We start from the raw sequence: 24925 nt of genomic DNA, 5'->3' as shown, positions 1-24925 counted from the left end.
GTGGACGTGGTGGGCTGTGGCGTGTGTCGGTGGCGGATGCGTCAACGCCTTGTGGCCTTGTAGGTTTGCCATTTCTGCTCTGGCCTTGGACTAGAGGTACAGTCGTAAACTGTCCTAAGTTTTTGTAAGGCGAAAAACTATGGTTTTCCATGGCTAAATCAAATGGGTGTATCCACTCGCTTAGGCTGATCGACATGTACACTGTTGTCCTCAAATGTTCCGCAGAACTTAACTAGCACAGCTCGTAGCTCGTGATCTCCCGAGATATTACAAGATACCAGAGCCTCCTGAACACATACATGTGTTCACAACAAAAATGTCTCTTCCAGAGCTACGACAGAGCGAGATGTTCTCCGTCCAGCACACGGCCTTTCTAGGAAGACAGTGCTCCCATTGCTCACTCGTGATTGCCTATATTGTTGCAGTCTTTCCCCACCATATTGTGGATTCGCCTCCTGTCGCAACTAGTGTCGATCAATGTGTGCTTTTGATGCAATTTCGTCGTTTCTTTACCCACAGGGGTATCAGAAACGAACTGGGACATACGCCAGTTTCACCCAGTGCAATGAGTGTTCGCCCTTCTTTCATTTAGAAACGATGTATCCCAAACAGGAGCTGTCCACTTGAACATCATGCGTCTTCATCACCAGTATCACGTGGTTTTAGAATCATTACCAAATTTCCGGTGACTCACACTATCACCATTCTTTCTGTGTCTCATAAATAGCCTTCTGCTGCGTTCCTGACTGCTTTCTTAAGTTAAAACGCTTTTGCAGAGCCGTGTGCGTCTCATGCTCTATACACGTGTCACATGAAATTTGTTTATGTCAAGCTGACGATACACTTGCTACGGTCTTATGTTTCCGCATAAATAGAAGGGTTTTGTTCTCCTATGAGATCACCCGAAAATGGATTCCCTACTGTATAAAATGTTCACTTCGGCGCAGATGTGCGTCAGATGGCTCCCCACACAGTGACTCAGTGTTGTGCGGTTGTCTCTCCTGAAAAATGGCAGGTGCGTTCGTGCATTCAGTGCATCGCGTCCCTAATTGATCTCCTGTGGCGAGGGCTGGATGGCTTATGGCTTTCTTGAGTTGAGTTTGCCGCCCGGGGTGGCCGAGCGGTTCTGGGCGCTACACTCTAGAACCGCGCGACCGCTACGGCCGCAGGTTCGAATCCTGCCTGGGGCATGGATGTGTGTGATGTCCTTAGGTTGGTTAGGTTTAAGTAGTTCTAAGTTCTAGGGGACTGATGACCTCAGAAGTTAAGTCCCATAGTGCTCGGAGCCATTTTTTGAGTTGAGTTCTGTGTACTTGTGCTCGGATAGGTTGGAAAGCCTCACTTACACTTCAGCCCACTGCTACAGAAATGCTACTTGTCTGTCAACATGTAAATTAGGTGGCTTTTGTTAGTATCGAGTTCATGTGAGCCATGCATGATTTAATTATTCTCCTCGCTATGCAAATAACGTGATTTTATGCAAAGTATGGCTTGTAGGGTATCAAATTCATCAGTTTAGTGAGTAAAATCGATATCTTGACATAAAATTACGTTTGGTGGCAAAAATTATCCTGCCAACGTACATGCACACACCGTAACAGCCGTTGGTGTTCAGTAACGTACTCATTTAAACTGACAGCCTGGTGTAAGTGGAGTCATTGTTCGAACTGCGTCAACAACAAATTTCTCTTTACAAGGCTTCAAGCCAATATATATATATATATATATATATATATATATATATATATATATATACACTCCCCATGCCACTAACAATGGGTAACGGAAGGGTCGTCGAAGTTTTTAACGTCTCGTTGAGAACAAGAACATGAGTTACGGAGCACAATCTCTTATTTGGGATTTATGGGGAAGGAAATCGACAATGCCGTTTCAAAGGGAACATCCTGGCATTTGCCCAAGGCAATTTAGGGAAATCAGGAAGAACCTAAATCCGGATGGCCGATCACGGGTTTGAACTGTCGTCCTCCTGAAGTGTGCTAACCACTGCGTCACCTCGTTCGCTAGGTGCACATAATTATAGCTCTATATCGCTGACGTTAATCTTTTATAGACTTGCGGAACATGTTCTTTGCTCATGAATCATGCATTAAGACCTTTCTGGGGAACGAAAATCTCCTCTATAGAAACCAATATGTGTTCTGTAAAAGATTTTGCGAAACACAGTTCGCTTTAGTCATCCATGAAATCTATAACGCCGTAGACGAGGGCACCCAGTTTGATAGCGTGTTCTTTGAAATTCGGATGGAATTCAGTAGAGTTCTGTGATCCATGTCACATTATCGAGTACTCTAAGTTATGATAAAGTCGTCATTCATCTGTTACGCAAGACATGAATTATGCGGCGCGTGTATATAATCGCTGGACAGAGAAAGAGAGAGAGAGACGGAGGGAACAGCCGCAGAGTGAGACAAAGACGGATAGTCAGTAAGAGGTGAAGCTCTAGAAGTAGCTGTGGTCAGCGAGAGGGAACATGCTGCTATGAAACTAGCCGTCCCTCTATGCACACAGGGCTTGCACAGTGGAAACATACCAGCTTATTACCTTCTGCCCTCCAAATGTCTGTTCTTCTGCAGGGTGAAACAGTTGGTAGAGGAGTTGGTTGTACCTATGTCGGTTGGGTGCTGGGTTGTCACTTGACGGCTGCTGTGTAAGTCTGAGTTGGCAGAGTCCATTCATCCTGGTGCATTCAGCTGGTGGTGTGGACAGGTACCAAAGATTGATACACCTCCTCTTCAACATTTTCTGCCACCCTCGGCATATACGATTGACATTCATAGCTGCTATCTCTTGCTTACTCGGGTGTAGTTGTCATAAAATGCTGTATCTCTTCTCTCACCACCTCATGTATGAGAGAGAGGCAGGGTCATTGTGGGATTCCCCTACAGCCATAGAGGAACCACATTTGGAAGCCAGTCATGTGTCTTCCGTCTGACTTTTCTGTGTTATTTTCTCGATGCTCTGGCATCAGTTAATGAAGTCCTGTGTTGTTATGACATCCCATACCAGAAGAGCTTTGTACATGTCTTGTGTGACTCCGTTCATTTTGTCAGCTTCTGTCATATGTCGATTCACACAGCTACTGAGCTTCTCTTTGTTGTTCTTGAACTACTACTGGACTGGCCATAAAAGTAGAAGTGCATATCTGCCTGTTACGTTTAGCGACTCTGTCAAATCCTTTCAGCCATTTTATCGTGTCCTGACCAGCGTCTCCGGGAAACACTGACAGGTGTGCAGCTGACTTACTGTTGATTTGGAACCCATTGCTCGCCTGAATACATGGACCATGGGAACAATGTATTCCTTGTATTCCAGTTCCTGTCTGTGTAGGTGACGGCTTTTATGTAGCCTAATTGGAGCCACGGAGGTACAGATGTCTTCGTGTACCCAATTTCTCCACCAAACAATGTCCCGATGTAACCAGAACTATGTCCAAACCATAAAACAAGGTGGTCAGTGAAGTACATTGCTTAGCACTGAAAACACTATTATGATGAACTCCAGTATACAGTCAGAACAGAACCAAACTCCTGGATGGAGAGTGCTACTATATACACAAACATCGAATATTCCAGAGTGTACAAGCATATGAAATTTCGAGAAGCTTCCACAAATGATAAACACACAGCGGGCAGTGTATAGACTCCGCAACTGGAGGCAGGCGGCCAGCATTATGAAGGGGCCTTGTGCATTGATAGCAGCGTTACAGGCCTGGATTACATTGCATGGATTTCAAATGCATCCACCACGAATTTTAAACATTGGAGCCGGTCTTCGACTACGATTCTAATCAAACGGCACGTTAAGACTGGAAATCTTCAAAAGACGTTGTGATGATTTAAAGCAAAGATATCGATGTTATGTCACGCCAGTAAGAAGTGTTTATGTTCGAGAACATAACTGAATTGTATTTCGAACTTCTTTCGGTATAGGTATAATCTATCGGCCAAAGAACTAGTGCGCTCGGTCTAATAATAATAATTAATCCTGATAGTAAGACGAACAGTTACGGACTTAGGTACTTGTTCACTAACGCTCCCTTTTAATGCCAAGAGCAGAAAGGGACTATACTATAACTGTCAGGAACCTGACTGGTTAGCGAGGATGGTTAGATATTAAGAAGTCACGTTAATTTTTTATTGTGTAAGTTAAAGACAGAATGTATATATATATATATATATATATGAAAATTGCCGTTGACTAAAGCCTATTAAAAACAAACTAATAAAAGTCTTTATTGAACATTTGCAGCATAGTAACACTAAATGTTTTTTTAAGCTCATTTGTTAAAAGATCATTTCAACTTTTTTTAGAGTTGGATAAATCAGATTAATACATTTGTAGAAATGAAATGGTTTTATGCTTGTGAAGGTTGCTAGTTTCCCCATTACTCTTCATTACATTTATGGACAGTCATGAAAGAAATCAGGGAAGCAGAAAGTGAAGTTCTCAATGATCTTGCTTTTGCTGATGACATCGCCACTTGAGGAGAGACGGATGCGGAGGTTCAGAAGAGACTGGATTACAGGAATAAAAAATTTAAAGAATTCAAGTTGACTGTGAGTGGCAATAAAGTAGGACACCCAGACCTTGTAACGTCATGCTGGAAGGAGGGAACGTTGACTGTGCGAAAAGTTTCGGTTATCTGGGTGCCGTCAAATTAAGTGATGAAACCGCCAAACTAAAGGTTTTAAACAGAGTAGCAAAAGCATCCAGCTTCTTCCAGTGAGAACGAAACGTAGTCTGGACAAGTGCGTCCCCCTAAGAGCATGCATATAATCTATCTTCTGCCAGTCATGACGCATAGTCGGGAGGTCTGTGTCACTAACAAGAGAGAAGAGACTCAAATAAGAGCAAGTGAAAAGTTCCTTAGATCAACTCTACAAAAAAAACAGGAGAGACTAATTCAGGATCGAATATACAGGGAGAGACCTGCAGATGATCTTGACCATGCAGGAAACAAAGAACGCTGCGAAACTGCAGTGGTTATGTCATGTGAAGCGAAGCCACTTAATCGAACTCCACGTCAGTCTCTGGAGATGGAGGTACCAGAAAAAAGACCAACTGGGCGGTGTACGAAGAGATGGGCAGACTAGGTTTATTGCGATCTCAAGAGGAGCGGTGTAACTTGAGATGAACTGGAGAGAGGAAAACTATGCCAGGACAGATATCAATGGAAACATATTATGCACAAAGTTCCCATCCGGGTCGCTGGAAGAAAATGACGATGATAATGAATGTTGCTAGTTTAATGTGGCTGCATTTGTCACAACTTGGAATGAGCTTTAGTAGTCTCTTATGCTGTCTGCATGGTCAATTGTTAGTGCAATTTGTAAGGTATCAAATGGATTTAACTAAAAGTCATGGGCACTGATAGTGACGCGTTAGAGCACTGTGTATGTTCAGCAATGTTTTATTTAATTTATGTGCACCCGTTCTTGCCTTGTTGAGTGACACTATAATAGCCGATACGTATGTAAAACATATGAAGATCACAGTTAGCTGTAAGTTCATCTCCAGTTTATTTTATAAGCTACCGGTTTCGGCTATATAATACATCAGTCTCTATTTACTAGGCAGTGGCTCAATTTTCCAGTGACAAACGTAGCTTCGAGCTGTTGTCGTGTGCTAATGTCGCGTATGCATAAGCTGGTGCGAAGACTGGTTATTTTCACACATGACATATGTACGTATTTCAATGGAAAAATCAGCCACAGTCTAGGGAAGAGAGACTGATGGTGACGTATTATATGACCGAATCTCGTGAATTTTTCTAAAAAAATTATTAGTTTTAATGATAGTTCATATTTATTAATTTTGTGCTGACAAACGCTTTGCTTTGATTGTCTGAATGGTTGTTTGAGAAACTGCGTCTATTTCAAACAAGGAATCGAAACAAAATTAAGCTGACTGCGTGATTTCCAAGAAAGTTTACTGATTCGCCTAATAAAGAAAACCAGATTCTACCTAATTTCCCTTCAAAACTCGTAACATGGTTTCTTACTTCTTTACTTCTCTGACATGAACTTTGACAAAACATGAACTGATGCCTGATCATACTGAAGTAAGTCCCCTGAATTTCTTTTCCTCTTTTGGTTTACATGTCAGCTGCTATTGAAAGCTACTAAACAGACGCGTCTCATTTACGGGAGGCAAACTAACTACAGGTGAAGTCTGTGTGCCATGAGTCCACGTAATCTCTTTGCATTTTAGATTGTAATTTTAAAACTTCATCTGTGTCACAGCTCTCGTACAAGATAAGTAATTTAAGTAGTAATAAACTGTTTTTAACACTTTAAACTAATTAATTACGTTAATTATAGTGCTCTTCAAGCGTACCATTAAAGGTTTTTGTCTTACTCGCGTATTTTCACAGTAATCACGTAAAGTTCGTTTTGTTTACATATCGCGGCCAGGCCGAAATTTTGAGCTTTCAGATTAAACTTCATACCGCAATTTTAAGTGCATTTACTGATCGTTTAGTGTGATAAATACGTTTGCTGCCCCTTTATATCTGCAGAGTATAGTCATCTCTTAAGTAATTTCCAGTAAAAAACTTCTGAACCACTGTTTACATAGTCGCGAGTAGGCCTAATTTTTCGTACACGTATTTCATTGTTTTCCGGTAACTTAATTGTCTTTCTGTCACTAAAATCGATTTGTACCTTGAGTGTAAAGTGCCTGACGTGCCGTAGAATCGTTAGCTCCGGGGTCTGGTGTGATGGATGTAGTAACTTTTTTCATTGGGGCGATTGTAGTGGCGTGGGAATTGGGAAAATGAGCGAGACTCATCAGTGGTTCTGTAGGCTATGCAGTAGAGATAGAAAGATTGTGGAACAGGAGGGGAAAATTGCTGCCCTTCAGGCTGAGTTAGATGAGGCTAGGCGAGAACTGGGCAGGTTAAGGGGGGAGAAGGGTAAACAGGGGTGGGAAGTGGCAACAGGCATAAGGAACAGGCCAAGAAATTCTACTGACAGCTTTGTTATTAATGTACAAAATAGGTTTGACCTGTTGCCTCAGTCAGAAACTGATGAGCCTCTCACAGATGTAGATGTAGACAGGGCTCAACAAGATTTCAGTAGCAAATTGAATAAGAATGTAGGGAATTTTGCAAAGAGAAATAAAGTCTTGTTGCTAGGTAGTTCGCATGCTAGGGGTGTGGGCCAACTTCTGCAGGAGGAATTAGGGTCATAATACCAGGTCACAAGTTTTTTCAAACATAGTGCTGGACTGAGGCAGGCTACAGAGGATTTAGGTTCAATATGTAGAGGCTTTACTAAGGAAGATTCCGTGTTTATTGTGGGTGGGCCGGGCAACAGTATTGACAGAGATCCGGGATACAGCATAGAGTGTGACCTGGCAAAGATTGCAACATCGAGTCATACCAGTGTTGGGTTTGTGTCGGTTCTGGAGCGCCACGACCGACCTCATTTGAGCTCTTCTGTCAAGAGAGTTAATTTGGAGTTGGAACGGCTACTTGGATCTGGTGCGGGGTCACACATTGGCGTGGTTCCTGTTGATTCACTCTGTAGGTGGGACTATACTAGACATGGCCTACACCTCAACAAGAAAGGGAAGGGTAAACTGGCTGGGCTAATAGCAGGAAACTTAAAGGGGGGAGGAACTACATCTCATGGTGGAAACTCTTTTTTAGTGTAAGATCAGTGTCCAGTGGGAAACTCAGCCAGGCAAGTACTAAAGACGTTAAAAAAGTTCAAGATACTCACAAAAGTAAAGTGAAAAATAAGGTTAGTATATTTCATCAAAATATTGGGGGATTGAAGAATAAAACTCATGAGCTTCTGCTTTGTTTAGAAGATATAGAAACTGAGAATGTAATAGATGCACTATGCCTGTCTGAGCATCACATTGTCACTGATATGCAAAAGGTTAGCATCAATGGGTACAAATTAGCTGCACATGCAAGTAGAGATAATATGATGAGAGGAGGAGTTGTCATATATGTCAAAAGCTTCCACAGTGTAAAAAATTTAGAAACTAAAAAATTTTTTTGTAGAGCAACATATGGAAGCATGTGCCACTGAACTTAAACTAAATGATGGAACTTTCATAATTGTAACAGTGTACAGGTCCCCCTCAGGGAACTTCCAGCTATTTCTAGAAAACTTGGATGCTTTGTTGTGCAAGCAAATTATCATTTGTGGGGATTTCAATGTTGACTCCCTGAAAGAGTGTAATAGGAAGAATGACCTTGTAGTATTACTCAGTTCTTTCAATTTGAGCTCCGTCATTGATTTTCCTACTCGGATAACAAAGAACAGCAGTACATTAATAGATAACTTTTTTATAGACCAAGATAAGTTTAAGGACATAAATGCTTATCGTGTTGAGAATGGTCTTTCAGATCATGGTGCACAGCTAGTTACAGTACATGACATAGCTCCATGCACCATATCAAATCAAACTTTCAAAGCAGTGCGTTCAATTAACAATATAAATATTGCAAACTTTAGGGAAAGCCTACAGCAACTAGACTGAGATGAAGTGTATAGGGAACCTGATGCAAACTTGAAATATAATTTATTTCACGATACATTTTTAAGGGTATTTGAAAATTGTTTTCCCAAGAAAATAGTTAAACATAATTTCAAGAAAACGTATAAAAATCCATGGCTAACTAAAGGAATAAGAATATCTTGCAACCATAAAAGAGAACTGTATCTAACAGCAAGAGGGAGTACTGACCCCAAAATTGTTCAATATTATAAAAACTATTGTGCGGTACTAAGAAAAGTTATTAAAAAGTCCAGAAGCATGTGTATCATGTCTGAGATCAGTAACTCTGATAATAAAATTAAAGCAATTTGGAATATTATTGAAAGGGAAACAGGGCAACCAAGAGCACAGGAAGACTTTAGTGCCATAAAACTGAATGACAAGTGTACTAACAAACAATCAGAAATTGAAAATATTTTCAATAATCATTTTTTAAATGTTGTGGAGAAAATAGGATCTAGATCTTCACTAGAAGAGGCAAGGCTACTAAAAGAAGAGGCCATACCTGTGCAGTTTGAAACAACTGTAATTTCACCAACCTCTCCCTCTGTAATCAGTAAAATAATAAACTCACTGAAAAGTAAAAGCTCTTACGGAATTGATGGCATTTCCAGCAAGGTACTTAGAGCTTGTTCCCCACAGATAAGTAGGATTCTCAGCCACGTATGTAATAGGTCTTTGGAGCAGGGTCTTTTCCCCGATAGACTGAAATATGCCATTGTAAAACCATTGCATAAAAAGGGAGATACGTCAGACGTGAACAATTACCGCCCAATCTCTCTCCTGACAGCTCTATGAAAAATTTTCGAGAAAGTAATGTATTCAAGAGTAGCCTCCCATATTTGTAAAAATAAAGTACTAACAAAATGTCAGTTCGGTTTTCAGAAAGGCTTTTCAACAGAAAATGCTATATACACTTTCACTGATCAAATATTAAATGCTCTGAATAACCGGACATCACCCATTGGTATTTTTTGTGATCTCTCAAAGGCCTTTGATTGTGTAAATCATGGAATTATTTTAGATAAGCTAAATCATTATGGTTTGAGGGGGGCAGTGCACAAATGGTTTAATTCATACTTAACTGGAAGAATGCAGAAAGTTGAGATAGGTGGTTCATGTAATGTTAAAACAACAGCTGATTCCTCAAACTGGGGGGCTATCAAGTATGGGGTCCCACAGGGTTCGGTCTTAGGTCCTTTACTGTTCTTGATATACATTAATGACTTACCATTCCACATTGATGAAGATGCAAAGTTAGTTCTTTTTGCTGATGATACAAGTATACTAATAATATCCAAAAACCATGAACTAAGTGATGTAATTTTAAATGATGTTTTTCACAAAATTATTCAGTGGTTCTCAGCAAACGGACTCTCTTTAAATTTTGATAAAACACAGTATATACAGTTCCGTACAGTAAATGGCACAACTCCAGTAATAAATATAGACTTTGAACAGAAGTCTGTGGCTAAGGTAGAATTTTCAAAATTTTTTGGTGTGTCCATTGCTGAGAGGTTAAACTGGAAGCAACACATTGATGGTCTGCTGAAACGTCTGAGCTCAGCTACGTATGCTATTAGGGTTATTGCAAATTTTGGTGATAAGAAACTCAGTAAATTAGCTTACTATGCCTACTTTTATTCACTGCTTTCGTATGACATCATATTCTGGGGTAATTCATCGTTGAGTAGAAAAGTATTCATTGCTCAAAAACGTGTAATCAGAATAATTGCTGGAGCCCACCCACGGTCATCCTGCAGACATCTATTTAAGGATCTAGGGATCCTCACAGTAACATCACAGTATATATATTTACTTATGAAATTTGTTGTTAATAATCCAGCTCAGTTCAAAAGTAATAGCAGTGTGCATAGCTATAACACCAGGAGAAAGGATGATCTTCACTATGCAGGGTTAAATCTGACTTTGGCACAGAAAAGGGTAAATTATGCTGCCACAAAAGTCTTTGGTCACCTACCAAACAGCATCAAAAGCCTGACAGATAGCCAACTAACATTTAAAAATAAGTTAAAATAATTTCTAGATGACAACTCCTTCTACTCATTTGCTGAATTTTTAGATATAAATTAAGGGGAAAAAAAGAACCACCTCAAACATTAGTGTCATGCAATCTTTTATGTAATGTAATATCTTGTACAGACACCTTTTATTAACCGACACGTTCCACATCATTACGAAGTGTCTATTCATGATCTATGGAACAAGTATTAATCTAATCTAATCTAATCTAGTTAATGACAAAGATTAGGAAATGGATGATGGTGTGGTAAATTACTTTAATACTGATTCTTCTTAAAGTTGTATTGACAAATTTAGAAAAGTCTCTTTACAAGAGTATTCTTCATTATAATCAAGAATTGCAAAGAAATGACAAACTCTGAAAATACCTTAAAGATGTTAGTTTAACAGTGTCATGTTCAAAGAATTATTAAAGAATGTCTATGTTCATGGTAGATTACAAAAGATTGCATTAATTGAGTTAATGTTTCCTGAATTGTTGCTAATGTTGCCTAGTTAAGAAAAGGGGGAAAGTTATGTGTTGTATACTAAATTGTTATAATGGCGTGCAGGCAGCAGCTCGCACGCAATTAAAGCAAAGAAATTTGACTGTTACCGCATTATGATGTCTTCATCAAATCAATCAAAAATTCTTTCTCTGTAGCAGTAAAGATATCAAAAGCCATATTACAAAATGAGGTTACTCAATTGAGAAACGTTTTATCATCTTGCCACGCCGCTTTGTCGGCCGTTGCTCAGTTCAAGACTACATGATGCGAACCGACTGTCTCTACGACCAACATCCGTGAGGATCGGCCGACGCAGGGATGTTATTGCAAACGTACGATGTCGCAGATGATATTGCGTGATGTGTGAGAAACAAAAGGAAGCGCGACTGCCGTCTGTGTATCCAAGATACAAGTGAAGCTGATAGTGAGCAAATATCAACACCCCTTTGACAACCCCTTTGTTGCGAACATAAACTAATACAAAATTTCTGCGTGTGAGTAAGTTATGAGAAAATTATTTCTTATATATAAATGAGTAGAGAAAAGTAGCGACAAAATTCTATAAAACATCATTGCTTCAGTCTATACAAAAGTTTCTTTGTTGGGTAGAGCATTTTGATTCATAAAACAGTGTATTTGCGTGTGTGAAAGTGTGACGTGTGAAGGTAAATACATCAGCAATCATTACAGCTGAAAGTACTACTTTCTACTTCCGGATTGGGAAGGAGCACTTGGTCCCCGGCACGATCCGCCCGGCGGACTTGTGTCGAGGTCCGGTGAGCCGGCCAGTCAGTGGATGGTTTTCAGGCGGTTTTCCATCTGCCTCGGCGAATGCGGGCTGGTTCCCCTTATTCCGCCTCAGCTACACTATGTCGGCGATTGCTGCACAAACAAGTTCTCCATGTGCGCGTACACCACCATTACTCTGCCACGCAAACGTAGGGGTTACTCTCGTCTGGTGTGAGGCGTTCCATGAGGGGGGGGGGGGGGTTCCACCGAGGGCCGAAACGCACAATAACCATGAAAGAGTGATTCGGTGTGGGGCGGCGGAAGGGTGAAGTGGACTGCGGTAGTCGTCGTGGTGTTGTGGACCACTGCGGCTGCGGCGGGGACGGAGCCTCTCCGTCGTTTCTAGGCCCCCGGTTAACATACAATACAATACAATACTACTTTCTGGAGAATTCTCGAGCTAAACTTGTTAATAAAGGATCCAGTATCATTTGTAAGAAAGAAAGGATCTGTGCCCAAATGACATATTGTTCTTGCTGTAAGAATGCAGCTGCCATTAAGATAAGTGATTTGTGAGTCATATATGTAATACAGCTGTAACAAAACTAAATTCTGAACGTATGCTCGTGCCTATTAGAGTAACATTAACATTCTAATTCTACCCAAAATAACAAAGAAATTTAGAAGTTCAAATATGCCTTAAAGTTACTCACGAAGTGAAATATTGGTGTTTCTGAAGACTATAAACATAATTCACTATCTAACAGTAAGTACATACTAAGAAATAAAGTCTAAAAGATATAATTGCTCATGGGCTAACATGTCCAAAATTTTCTAGTTGCCGGTTACCTGACGTTATACGTTAAATTTTCATTGGTATTTCACACCTGGAAGAAAAAGTTACCTTTTGCCACATTATCTCATGTCCTCATCTTGACCTACGTTTCAGTTCATGTGGTTTAATTACCAAGGAGAAAAATGATGTAACAGAGATAAAATTACTAGAAAAGTTATCACCTCAGGCAAACCATACTAATTTCCTTCACGTTAGTCTGTATGCATCTACTAGAAAGCTTTCTTGAAAATAACTTACTACTGAAATACGTCACCAAAGCGTATTATTCCTCAACTGATTTACTGAAAATTACACATGGCCTACAGTAGAAAAAAGAGCAATGCTGTGAAAAGAAATATCATAACTAAAGGAAAATGCCGTATACCTACAAACAATATTACTTCATTGTATTCAAAGTATTTAGTACAAATCAATCACCATTAGGTCCTTACTATCCCTAACTCAACTTCATGTCTCTTATCATCATCATCACCAACATATCGTAGTACAGCTTCACAATAATGTACACATTTTCTTGGCAAACTCATTAATCATGGAACCTGCGTAATCATCATCACTGTCTCTATCATGACGTACATATTTCAACATCATCATTTCTACTTAGTAAAAATATTCCATACGACTCTCAGCTCGTAGGGTAGACCTTGTCCTACTCTGCTACAACGTCCTTCATCAAATAGAAAATTACTTCTTTCACTCATCTATCAGCAATTCTAAACACGGCAAACAATATACGTCTACGCAGATTCATATGATAAAGAAAGCTGCCACTCTTTTCTTCTCTGCTAAATATTAGATATTATCTCTTCCCGTATAGAAAACTTCATTAGTGGACAGCGTACCTGTCCAATGATGTCTTCAGTTAAAGTGGTAGCAATAGAATGGTCATCCTCTGCAGCAATAAAGTGCATATGTAAGTATGAATACCTGATGTTAAAAAGATAGTGCAACATCTAACATTCTCTCATAGATGTAAGAAAAGCAAAATCCTACAGAAACTCTACTATACTATACTGTTCACAAAACTGCAAGTAAAAACACTTTCTGATAAACCATGTCTGACAACAAGCAGTTCCTCTATAATAACCAAACTGAGTCGCTTAAGAAGTAAATGTGGCAAAACATATATAAAACCCTCTGTCTTCCTCAATAAAATATCCTCGTCTGACAAGTCTGTAGGATCTTGTCTCAGTCGATACATGCCTTAACGTTGGAGATGTGGTGCAAGCCTCTAGTTTTCTGGGTTCGCAACGTTCCTACGTGAACAGCTTGGGTGAGCGATCCGTCGAATACGAAAAGATCCGTTGTACAAGAGAAAGAACTTCTGATACTTACCTTTACCCTTGTGAGGTAGACAATGCGTCCGAAGTAATACCTGTACGCCTATGTGATATTATTTGTTGTTTATTTTGGTCTCTGATGCTTGTTTTATGTTTCTGATGACGATGTCAATGATTTCATGATGGCGTTAACATAGTTACTTTGGAAAAAGCGATCCTGTAGCAGCTTGTTTCTCAACATTAAATGAGGAGAAAGCAGTGCGGAATCGTTCGGCAAAGACTTTAGGATTTCCTCAAAAATATGTGTATGTCTATCCAATTCAGTATTTTTCGACTTTTCAAAGTGCGAATCCGAGAACTAGATCGAAATTGTTCTCCATTGTCAGAAATTACTTTGTCTATATCACCTGCCTCTCCCTAAGAAATTCTTAACAAAGACTGTAGATACTGTTTTGGCTCCTGCCTTTCGTAAAGGTGTGAAAGAAACAATGTTAGAACTTTACTGCAACGAAAATGTAAGAAAATTCTTGTTTTGTCGTTGCCCGTAGAGATCAACTGCGTCTAGATGACGAAGTTTTACTGGAATGACATCAAAAATGTGAGCAAAGTGTGAGACTATGGTTGATTTAGCTTTCTGAAGAAGTTCGCATTTAGCAAGAACACGACGAATACGTTCTATGTGAAGTCAAAACCTGAAGTTTGTTAATATCTTGTTCTTCTTCCGTCATGCAACGATCGAGATATAATGTAACCATAGTATCTTAGAGAAATGTAAGAATTATTGAAACCAGGTATAGCTTTGCGTCTAGTCAAGAAATACATGCCAAGCAGAACCTCGGTTGTAAATAGCGGAACGATTAAGAACTCTTCAAAATAGGTTGGTTTTGTGCAGTGAATCCTAAATATGTTTGCGTTTTAACATCTACTCCTTTTTCCTGAAATAGTACCTCTTACTTTCGTAACCTGTAAAGGTAGCGTTGGCAAATTTCATCTTTGCTACATCTGTTGAAAACAGTGTAACTGATTGCTGAGATGAGAGAGACTGAATGTAAAACTGCAGACAAAGTATGTTTTCCTACGTGTACGTAATAACAGGCTGAGCAACGTCTCCTTTCATTTCTTCATCTCTTATAGTAACGTGTACCTGACGTCTTCGAGATTGATCAAGTTTGCGACAACGTTATTGGAATGAGTAGTGTTCTGTGTTGACAGTGCCAGCGCATAATCTGAACGCTGTGTTTCTAGTCACTGTTGTCTCACGCTATCGCGTCTCTGAGTATTACCATGTCGAGGATATCCGGTGGACGAACCTTAGGGGGCTCCGGAACGCCCTATACTTGCAATGTTAAAATAACGCTTATAAATTACATCTTTCCTCACAAAGTATTTGAGGTAGGAAGTTGAACTTTTTACAGATTATTTATTGGAATATTGGCTACAACTTAACACAGGGATTTTACAAAATTTTAGTTCAGTTATTAAAGATGATTTTTTTTTCAATTGTAATGAAAATTCACAACTTTTTTGCAATTTTTTATTTATATATTCAAAAATATACAGTTTTTTGGAAAAAGGCTGTGTTAAATTATGCAGAAGGTACTGTGTAACATTTACTGAAAGTTTGAAACAAATATGTTTAGAAGATCCTTAGAAAACATGTAATTAGTATGAGAAAATAAAAGTTTTGGGAATCGAGCGACAAAGATTGGATTAACTTTTTAGTGCATTCCAGGTCCATAGGATGGATTATCTTCATCCTCTGCAAACTCCTCCTCCAGCTTCCTCTTGTTCCTCCTCCTGTTTACTCTTGCTTGTATTTCTAGACTCTTTACAGCCCTGTCTGCAGCCCGAAGGCGTTCCTTGTCTAAAGCAAGCATCGCTCGTACCATGTTAGAACCTATCTTCATTCCCATATTTCTAAATACCTTGCACCTTACAATGTTGCCATCATTGAAAGTCGCAACAGCATCATACACACCAAAGTGAAGTGTTTCTATTCCAACAAATACAGTCTTGGGGATTCTCGACCATATAACACTATTTACACTTTCATTGGGGTTTTGAGTTTTTCCGTGAATACACTTTTTCAACAGTTCAGGTGCTGCTAAGTCTCTGAAAATAGGTTTTATCACCTCCATTATTGCATGAGGCAGACTATGCTTATGAGTGTACACTTCACCAGTTAGCAATCCTTTGTTATATTTACACCAACTGTCTTCTTCTTTGGGACACAAGCTATGTTGGGGATTTTCGTCGTCTTTATTGTTTACAGTAATAACACATATCTTTGGCTTTCCAACATTTCTCCTTTTCTTAAAAGCCTTCAGAGGATTTCTAATAACTTTACTTTTACTCATTATTATACTTCAACAAAACAGAGACTCAAGAAACAGAATTAATTACGAATATTTTCGAGATAACGACAGAGTAAATAAACATGAAACAATTGACAATCACACCAGCGATATATATTGAACCATCACAGGTTAGCCACAACACATACTTTATCTCACATCACTAAAATGTACCTGATGAACACGGACGTTAATAATAACACCATTTGACAGCAGTTTAACAGCGCCACAGTGGGTCACGCCCATGTAGAACACATTTCAAAAAAAAATTTAAAAATAGTTGTAGTCTTCGGAATTGAATAAATTATATATCTATTAAAAGGTAATAGTCTGCAGATTCAGAAAACGCAAAAAAGTAAAAAATGAACTTTTCGTGATTTTGAGCCTTTCCGGAGCCCCTTAACAATTTGAACTGAACGTTGCAGTGGCGAATTGTCTAAGTAATATTGTCTTAGCTGAAATCTCCTGTCAGAATTGTTTAAAGAACAATGTTGTTCATTTCCGTAAGTTCCTCTGTTACAGTTGCCCTGTCCTCTTGTTTCTATTCCTGTCGTGATCACAATGTTAGTTATTGTATGGGCTGTAATTGGAATGATTTGGATGGTATGGTTGCTGCCGGCATCCGTGAAGATAGTTATTATACCCGTATACGGGTGTGGTGTTGGTGACTATATGTTTGCTGATGCGATTGCCGATTTGCGTCATTATTCATGTTTCTATCTTAGATAAATGGTGGGTGATGATGTCGTCGGTAATTTTATTCCGCTTGAAAATGACTGTGTGGCTTTTCGTGGCGTTCGTAGCGACAGGCTCCTTGACTGAAGTGTCGCCTCTGTCGTTCTCTGTACTGTCTGTCGTTATAATTACTTTCATCGCCTGTGGAGTGTCTGCCGTTGTGTGAATAGTTTACATTATCTAATTCCAGAAATTGTAATATATCACGGAAAGCGTTGATGTTGTCTCTCTGATGTCCTGTTAGCAATGATATTCTGTTGTCTCTCTGATGTCCTGTTAGCAATGATATTCTGTTGTCTCTCTGATGTCCTGTTAGCAATGATATTCTGTTGTCTCTCTGATGTCCTGTTAGCAATGATACTCAGAGCGATCTGCGTAATTTAGAAATGCAAAGCTGTATTAAATCAAAACGGCTGTATGGTTCTGTCAGATGTTGATTTTGTTTTACATGTGTTTGAAAAATTTAGTCAACGTTGCAAAATGAGAATTCTGAAAAGTAGGTAAGCTGATTAGTGTGTCTTTTACTCCGTGTTGTGTCGTTTCTGACCAGTACACGGCGAGAAATGCGTTTTGAAATTCTTCTAGTGAATAACATTGTCCGGCTATCGGTCGCATTTCTGTGTCAGTTTCACCTTCTAAACAACTGCAAACGAAGTTAAGTTTGTGTTTCACCGACCAGCTAGGTGGTAGAGAGAAACTAAACGCTGAACCCAGTCTAATGTATGCAAGTCATTCATACCATCGTGAAAACTTTGAACTTTCGAATAGAGAGAAAGTGTTTGTCATCAAATCTTACGTGTTTCTGTGTCCCAGAATTTTCACGTCTGTTGAAGAAGAAAATGTTTGAGAATTCAGTTCTGTTTGCGTAACCCCTTTCTCTAATAAGCCTGCCTCGATAATCTAAGTATAATTGCTGCTGTGCACAACCGTGATATTGTCTGTCATAGACGTGTATGGTGTCTTCCGATGTTAGTCTTTTTTGTATATCAGCGAGTTGAGCATATAGTCTGTTAACTTGACCTTTTTGCTTATCGTGTATAGCCCTCTGTCATTTTTTGAATTGTTCAAGGGATTGCTATTCGTCTGTCTCAGTAAACTATATTTCATGTGTATCGTCAGTGTCAGTGTCGGAATTTACCTTAGTCTGTGAAAATCTCTCCGAGAGATCATCTTTCCGTTCCTTGAAATTGTGGAACCATTCTTTAATTTTTAGGTCCACGAATTTCGTTAGTGTGCGTTGTGATTTAGTGACCCTGTCTCTTCTCCTAATTGTTGTATCTATTATGCCTGTGATTATGACTGTTCTTGTGACTTTGTAACTAATGGACTGGGTACTACATTGTTGATTATTGCCACGAACTGTCCTGTGTCCTTGATGTATTTGTTAGTAACGTCCTTGAATCTGTCGTCTACTAATTTGTCGTTCTGTCTGATACATTCATCTAAACTTGTTTGGATTGTGCAAATCTCCTCGATTCGAGTTGTTAAATTCGTCAGTTCTGGATTAATGTCATTATTTGTTTGTCCTGTTATAGCGTCCCCAGTGCTATATTACGAAAAGACTTAAAAAACATTATTTATAAATTGAATAATATATTTTTATCGTGTAGCCGTAAAATAATAATCTCTCTGTCCAAGTTTCAAATGCAAAGAAATAATTTATGACAAAATGATCTAAAGAGACGACAAGATACGCTCTTTTGTTAATTTTTTAGTCGTGTTGACTTCCTCTTTTGTCTTGAATGTGTATAGAGGGACATCTTGCGAGTGCTGGCAAATGTAAGCATATTTGTATGAGTTAAGCATACAATATACTGATTTAATATTATTGTGCACTTTTAATTTGTAAGAGGTGATCCCGATTTCATGTCCGCCTTCCTTGAATTAACCTGCATTCAAGTAATTTACAGTTCAACAATCGCAGCGGCCGATGCAGCCAACGACGCCATTACGTGGCGATATTAACTTATGAAAAATTAGCGGAAGCGGAAAACTCGCCCGCTATTAACATAATATTAATTTTTCTCCACAGCCGCCCGACGTTGCAGAAAATACTTAGCTTTAAGATTCTTATTTTCAGTGCCATAGCCGAGACCCAGAGACAGGACTCTGACTACAATACAATGGTTAACGGAGGTACGAAAAATACTCTCGCGCGTGTGTGGGCCGCAATTTTAATTAATAACTAAAGATCTTATGCTTTAAAGTGAACTGACTAGCCGAGGAAATTAATATGAAAAGTTTATTACATTGTACAACTTATATGCTCATGTTTTAAGATTGAGCGAGTCTAACATTCATTAACGTAACAAATAATTTAAGATTAATATTGCTAAAATGGAGAACTTCAGGAAAGCATTTAATCGTAAAATCAAAATTAAATGAAATATCATTTTTATTAAGGCCCACCACGTAAGTCGGCAACAATCAAATAATAATAATAACAATAATAATATTTATATTAAATTACGACGGCCGACGGACGCCAGACTGTGATTTCTCCCGCCATTGTCTGAATTGGGCCCGAAATTTGCTCCAACTTCGTTTTAAAAGATTTAATGCGTATCTCCTATTTCTTGGTAAATTCTTCAAACTGAGTAATGGACTGTGCTTTTAAATCTTCTCCTTGTTTTAACAGTTGTTGGAACATATGCGTAATGTCAATGTTATGTAAGGGATGTGTGGCATTCGCGGGTGGTGGAATTGATTATTTGTTTGTGTTCTCCGTGACGCAATTTGTCGCTGCAAAATTTAGCATCATGTGATTAGAGTTGTTATCTGTTGGAATGGAATCCTCGTTTGTCAGGGAGAACTGTCTGCGAATGAAATGTTAAAGTTGAAAAATAAGGTGCATTAACTATTCTGTTATGTGTCTACGTTGCGCGGAAGCTGACTGTTCACATGGAATGAAGTCGCGTCATGCATTGTTGCGTCAGGGTTGCATACACTGTGATTATCTGTTAACTTAATCGGAAGACATAGTTGCTGTAGGAATGAAGAATTCCTAATTCTGAGGTTGCTTCTTGTTCGTCCTTCTGGATCTAGCTTTTCTTTCAGCTTTAGGCATATTGGCGAGATACATTTTTACGAAGCATAGAAAATTAGAAAGTCAGAACTATTCTTACTAGTCAGAAGGAGAATACACAAATGGTTAGTGACTAGCACGTGACTCTACAGATGCAGTACAAAGGCAGCAGAAATTTACTTTAAAAATCGTAGACGAGAGCGTGCACCTATGTTTGACGACAAAATTCACAAAAAGTCCTCGAAACCCTTTCTTTGAAGAGAAGTCGCTTCGTTATAGGATCATTTAGTAATCGCGAAAGCGTTACAGAGATGATAGATAGACTCCAGTGAAAGACTCTGCAAGAGAGATGCTCAGTAGCTCGGTACAGGCTTTTGTTGAAGTTTCGAGAACATACCTTCACCGAGGAGTCAAGCAGTAAATTGCTCCCTCCTACGTATATCTCGCGAAGAGACCATGAGGATAAAATCAGAAAGATTAGAGCCCACACAAAGGCATACCGACAATCTTTCTTTCCACGAACAATACGAGGCTGGAATAGAAGGGAGAACCGATAGAGGTACTCAAGGTACCCTCCGCCGCACACCGTCAGGTGGCTTGCGGAGTATAGATGTAGATGTAGATGTAGAAAGCTGCTTTTGAAAATTGTTAGTTTTGCTGATTGTTTCTGTTTATCGATTTTGCAGTTGTAATTACTTTGCTTGGATTATCTCAAAGGCTGTTTGGGAAGTTGCGTTTATTGCACACAATGAATCGAAACATAACTTAATAATGACTGTGGAATTTCCATGAAACTGTACTGATTCACCTAATGAAGAAAACCAGATTCTAAGTTTCCTTTAAAACTTATAACACTCTCTTCCATGCTTCTTTACTTCTCTTACAGGAAATTTGACAAAATCTTAAATGGTTTCTGGTCGTTTGAAAGGAATCCCTTGAAATTTGAAATGTAATTTGTTTCGTTTCCTCTTTCGGCTTACCTGTGGCAATAAATAGCGCTCGGGCAAATGCTCTCTGGGAACCACTGTTGCTATTGAAAGCTAGTAAAAAGGTGCGTCTCACAGACTGAACAGCAAACTAACTACAGGTGAACTCCGTGTGCAATGAGTCCACGTAATGAGTCTGCATTTTGAAGAGCTGTTGTGAAACTTTATCTAGTGGGTGACAAAAATTGGGAAAAGATGATGACGTAAATTAACGTCATGCTGATTCCTTTTAAAGGTGCACTGGCATATTAGGAAAGTCACTGTACAGAAGTGTTCTTTATTGTAATCAAGAACTGAAAAGAAATGACAAACTCTGAAAACAGTTTCAAGAGATTGTTCAACAGTCTCATGTTCAAAAAAATATTAGAAAATATATATGTTTATCGTAGATTAAAAAAGGTTCTATTAATTGAATTAATCTTTCCTGAATTGTCGCTAATGTTAACTAATGAAGAAAAGTGGGGAAGTTCTGTGCTGGATACTAAACTGTTTTAGTTGTGCAGGCAGCAGCTCGCGCACAAATTTTCACGGGGTTCCATTCATACGGCCAGAAGTCAGTTAAGGTTTTGGCAAATTTCATGTCAGAGCAGTAAAGAAGTGCGAAACAGAGTGTTACGATTTTTGAAGGGAACTTTGGTAGAATCTGACTTCTTTTACTAGGCAAATCAGTATACTTTTTTGGAAATCACTCAGATTAACTTCTGTTTCGATTCATTGTTTGCAGTAGACGCAACTCCCCAAACAACATTTCAGACAGTCCAAGCAAAGCAACTGCCAATAAATAGAAACTATCAGTGAAACTTATAATTTTACTAAAGACACTTTCACTTATAGCCTATAAAATATATTGGAGATGAGCTAACAGCTGACCGTTTTCTTGATAGTCGGACTGCTGAGTGTCAAATAAACTGAATAAAATGTTAATAGTATATCTTTGACAACCAGTAGTGACACAGTACGTTCCACTCCTCGGGATACCTTTCTGTTCCCAACTCATTCTACACTGTGTGTTGTAGTGAACAAAATAGAATTTACCTAGTACTGGACCAGATTAGTGGAAGGATTCTGGACTTCATAGCAGACAGAACTCAGTACGTTATTCTTGATAGGGGCAAATCGTTAGAATAAAAAGTAATTAGTGACTCAAGGGAGTGGTAAAGGTTAGTTCTTCTACAGTATGTACAAACGATGTAGGGGATAAAGGCGGAGGCTCCTTGGAACTCTTTGTTAACAGTGCTGTTTTCTATTGAAAGGCTGTGACGCCGAAAGGCTGTAGCAAAGTGCAAGAAGGCCTGTGAAGGATCGAAGATTGGTACAAGGACTTGCTATTGGCCATGAACGTTAATAAATGTAACATACTACGCGTAAAAAAATAAAAAAATAAAAAAAATCTTGACTGGTCTTAGACTACTAATAAGACAGCTCTGGAAATACACTCCTGGAAATGGAAAAAAGAACACATTGACACCGGTGTGTCAGACCCACCATACTTGCTCCGGACACTGCGAGAGGGCTGTACAAGCAATGATCACACGCACGGCACAGCGGACACACCAGGAACCGCGGTGTTGGCCGTCGAATGGCGCTAGCTGCGCAGCATTTGTGCACCGCCGCCGTCAGTGTCAGCCAGTTTGCCGTGGCATACGGAGCTCCATCGCAGTCTTTAACACTGGTAGCATGCCGCGACAGCGTGGACGTGAACCGTATGTGCAGTTGACGGACTTTGAGCGAGGGCGTATAGTGGGCATGCGGGAGGCCGGGTGGACGTACCGCCGAATTGCTCAACACGTGGGGCGTGAGGTCTCCACAGTACATCGATGTTGTCGCCAGTGGTCGGCGGAAGGTGCACGTGCCCGTCGACCTGGGTCCGGACCGCAGCGACGCACGGATGCACGCCAAGACCGTAGGATCCTACGCAGTGCCGTAGGGGACCGCACCGCCACTTCCCAGCAAATTAGGGACACTGTTGCTCCTGGGGTATCGGCGAGGACCATTCGCAACCGTCTCCATGAAGCTGGGCTACGGTCCCGCACACCGTTAGGCCGTCTTCCGCTCACGCCCCAACATCGTGCAGCCCGCCTCCAGTGGTGTCGCGACAGGCGTGAATGGAGGGACGAATGGAGACGTGTCGTCTTCAGCGATGAGAGTCGCTTCTGCCTTGGTGCCAATGATGGTCGTATGCGTGTTTGGCGCCGTGCAGGTGAGCGCCACAAACAGGACTGCATACGACCGAGGTACACAGGGCCAACACCCGGCATCATGGTGTGGGAAGCGATCTCCTACACTGGCCGTACACCACTGGTGATCGTCGAGGGGACACTGAATAGTGCACGGTACATCCAAACCGTCATCGAACCCATCGTTCTACCATTCCTAGACCGGCAAGGGAACTTGATGTTCCAACAGGACAATGCACGTCCGCATGTATCCCGTGCCACCCAACGTACTCTAGAAGGTGTAAGTCAACTACCCTGGCCAGCAAGATCTCCGGATCTGTCCCCCATTGAGCATGTTTGGGACTGGATGAAGCGTCGTCTCACGCGGTCTGCACGTCCAGCACGAACGCTGGTCCAACTGAGGCGCCAGGTGGAAATGGCATGGCAAGCCGTTCCACAGGACTACATCCAGCATCTCTACGATCGTCTCCATGGGAGAATAGCAGCCTGCATTGCTGCGAAAGGTGGATATACACTGTACTAGTGCCGACATTGTGCATGCTCTGTTGCCTGTGTCTATGTGCCTGTGGTTCTGTCAGTGTGATCATGTGATGTATCTGACCCCAGGAATGTGTCAATAAAGTTTCCCCTTCCTGGGACAATGAATTCACGGTGTTCTTATTTCAATTTCCAGGAGTGTAGTAACAATAAAAACCTAAGATTCAAAAACGAAGGACTAGGAAGAAATTAACCGAGTGGGACAGAATTTATTACATGCTCTGACGTACATGTACAGACAAAAATGGTTACAATTTCAGAAAAATTGGACGATTTATTCAAGAGAAAGAGCTTCACAAGTTGAGCAAGTAAATAAAGCGTTTGTCCACCTCTGGCCCATATGCAAGCAGTTATTCGGCTTGGCATTCATGGACAGAGTTGTTAGACGAGCCCCTGAAGGATATCGCGCCAAATTATGTCCAGTTTTCGTTTAGATGGTCAAACTTCCGAGCTGGTTGGAGGGCCCTTCCCGCAATCCTCCCAACGTTCTTAATTGAGGAGAGACCGGGAGAATTTGGTGGCCAAGGCAATGCTTGGCAAGCAACGAAAAGAAGCAGTAGAAACTCTCGCCGTATGCGGGCGGGCGTTATCTTGCTGAAATGTAACCACAGGTCGACCTCGCCATGAAGGGCAACAAAACGGGCCGTAGAACATCGTCGACGTACCGCTGTGCTGTAAGGGTCGCACGTATTACATCTACATCTACATCTACATCTACATGACTACTCTGCAATTCACATTTAAGTGCTTGGCAGAGGGTTTGTCGAACCACAATCATACTACCTCTCTACCATTCCACTCCCGAACAGCGCGTGGGAAAAACGAACACCTAAATCTTTCTGTTCGAGCTCTGATTTCTCTTATTTTATTTTGATGATCATTCCTATCTATGTAGGTTGGGCTCAACAAAATATTTTCGCATTCGGAAGAGAAAGTTGGTGACTGAAATTTCGTAAATAGCTCTCGCCGCGACGAAAAACGTCTTTGCTGTAATGACTTCCATCCCAATTCGCGTATCATATCTGCCACACTCTCTCCCCTACTACGTGATAATACAAAACGAGCTGCCCTTTTTTGCACCCTTTCGATGTCCTCCGTCAATCCCACCTGGTAAGGATCCCACACCGCGCAGCAATATTCTAACAGAGGACGAACGAGTGTAGTGTAAGCTGTCTCTTTA

The sequence above is a fragment of the Schistocerca nitens genome, chromosome 1 (assembly GCF_023898315.1).
Source record: "Schistocerca nitens isolate TAMUIC-IGC-003100 chromosome 1, iqSchNite1.1, whole genome shotgun sequence".
NCBI lineage: Eukaryota > Metazoa > Arthropoda > Insecta > Orthoptera > Acrididae > Schistocerca > Schistocerca nitens.
The sequence above is the reverse complement of the archived record's forward strand: the minus strand, read 5'-3'. Positions refer to the sequence as shown.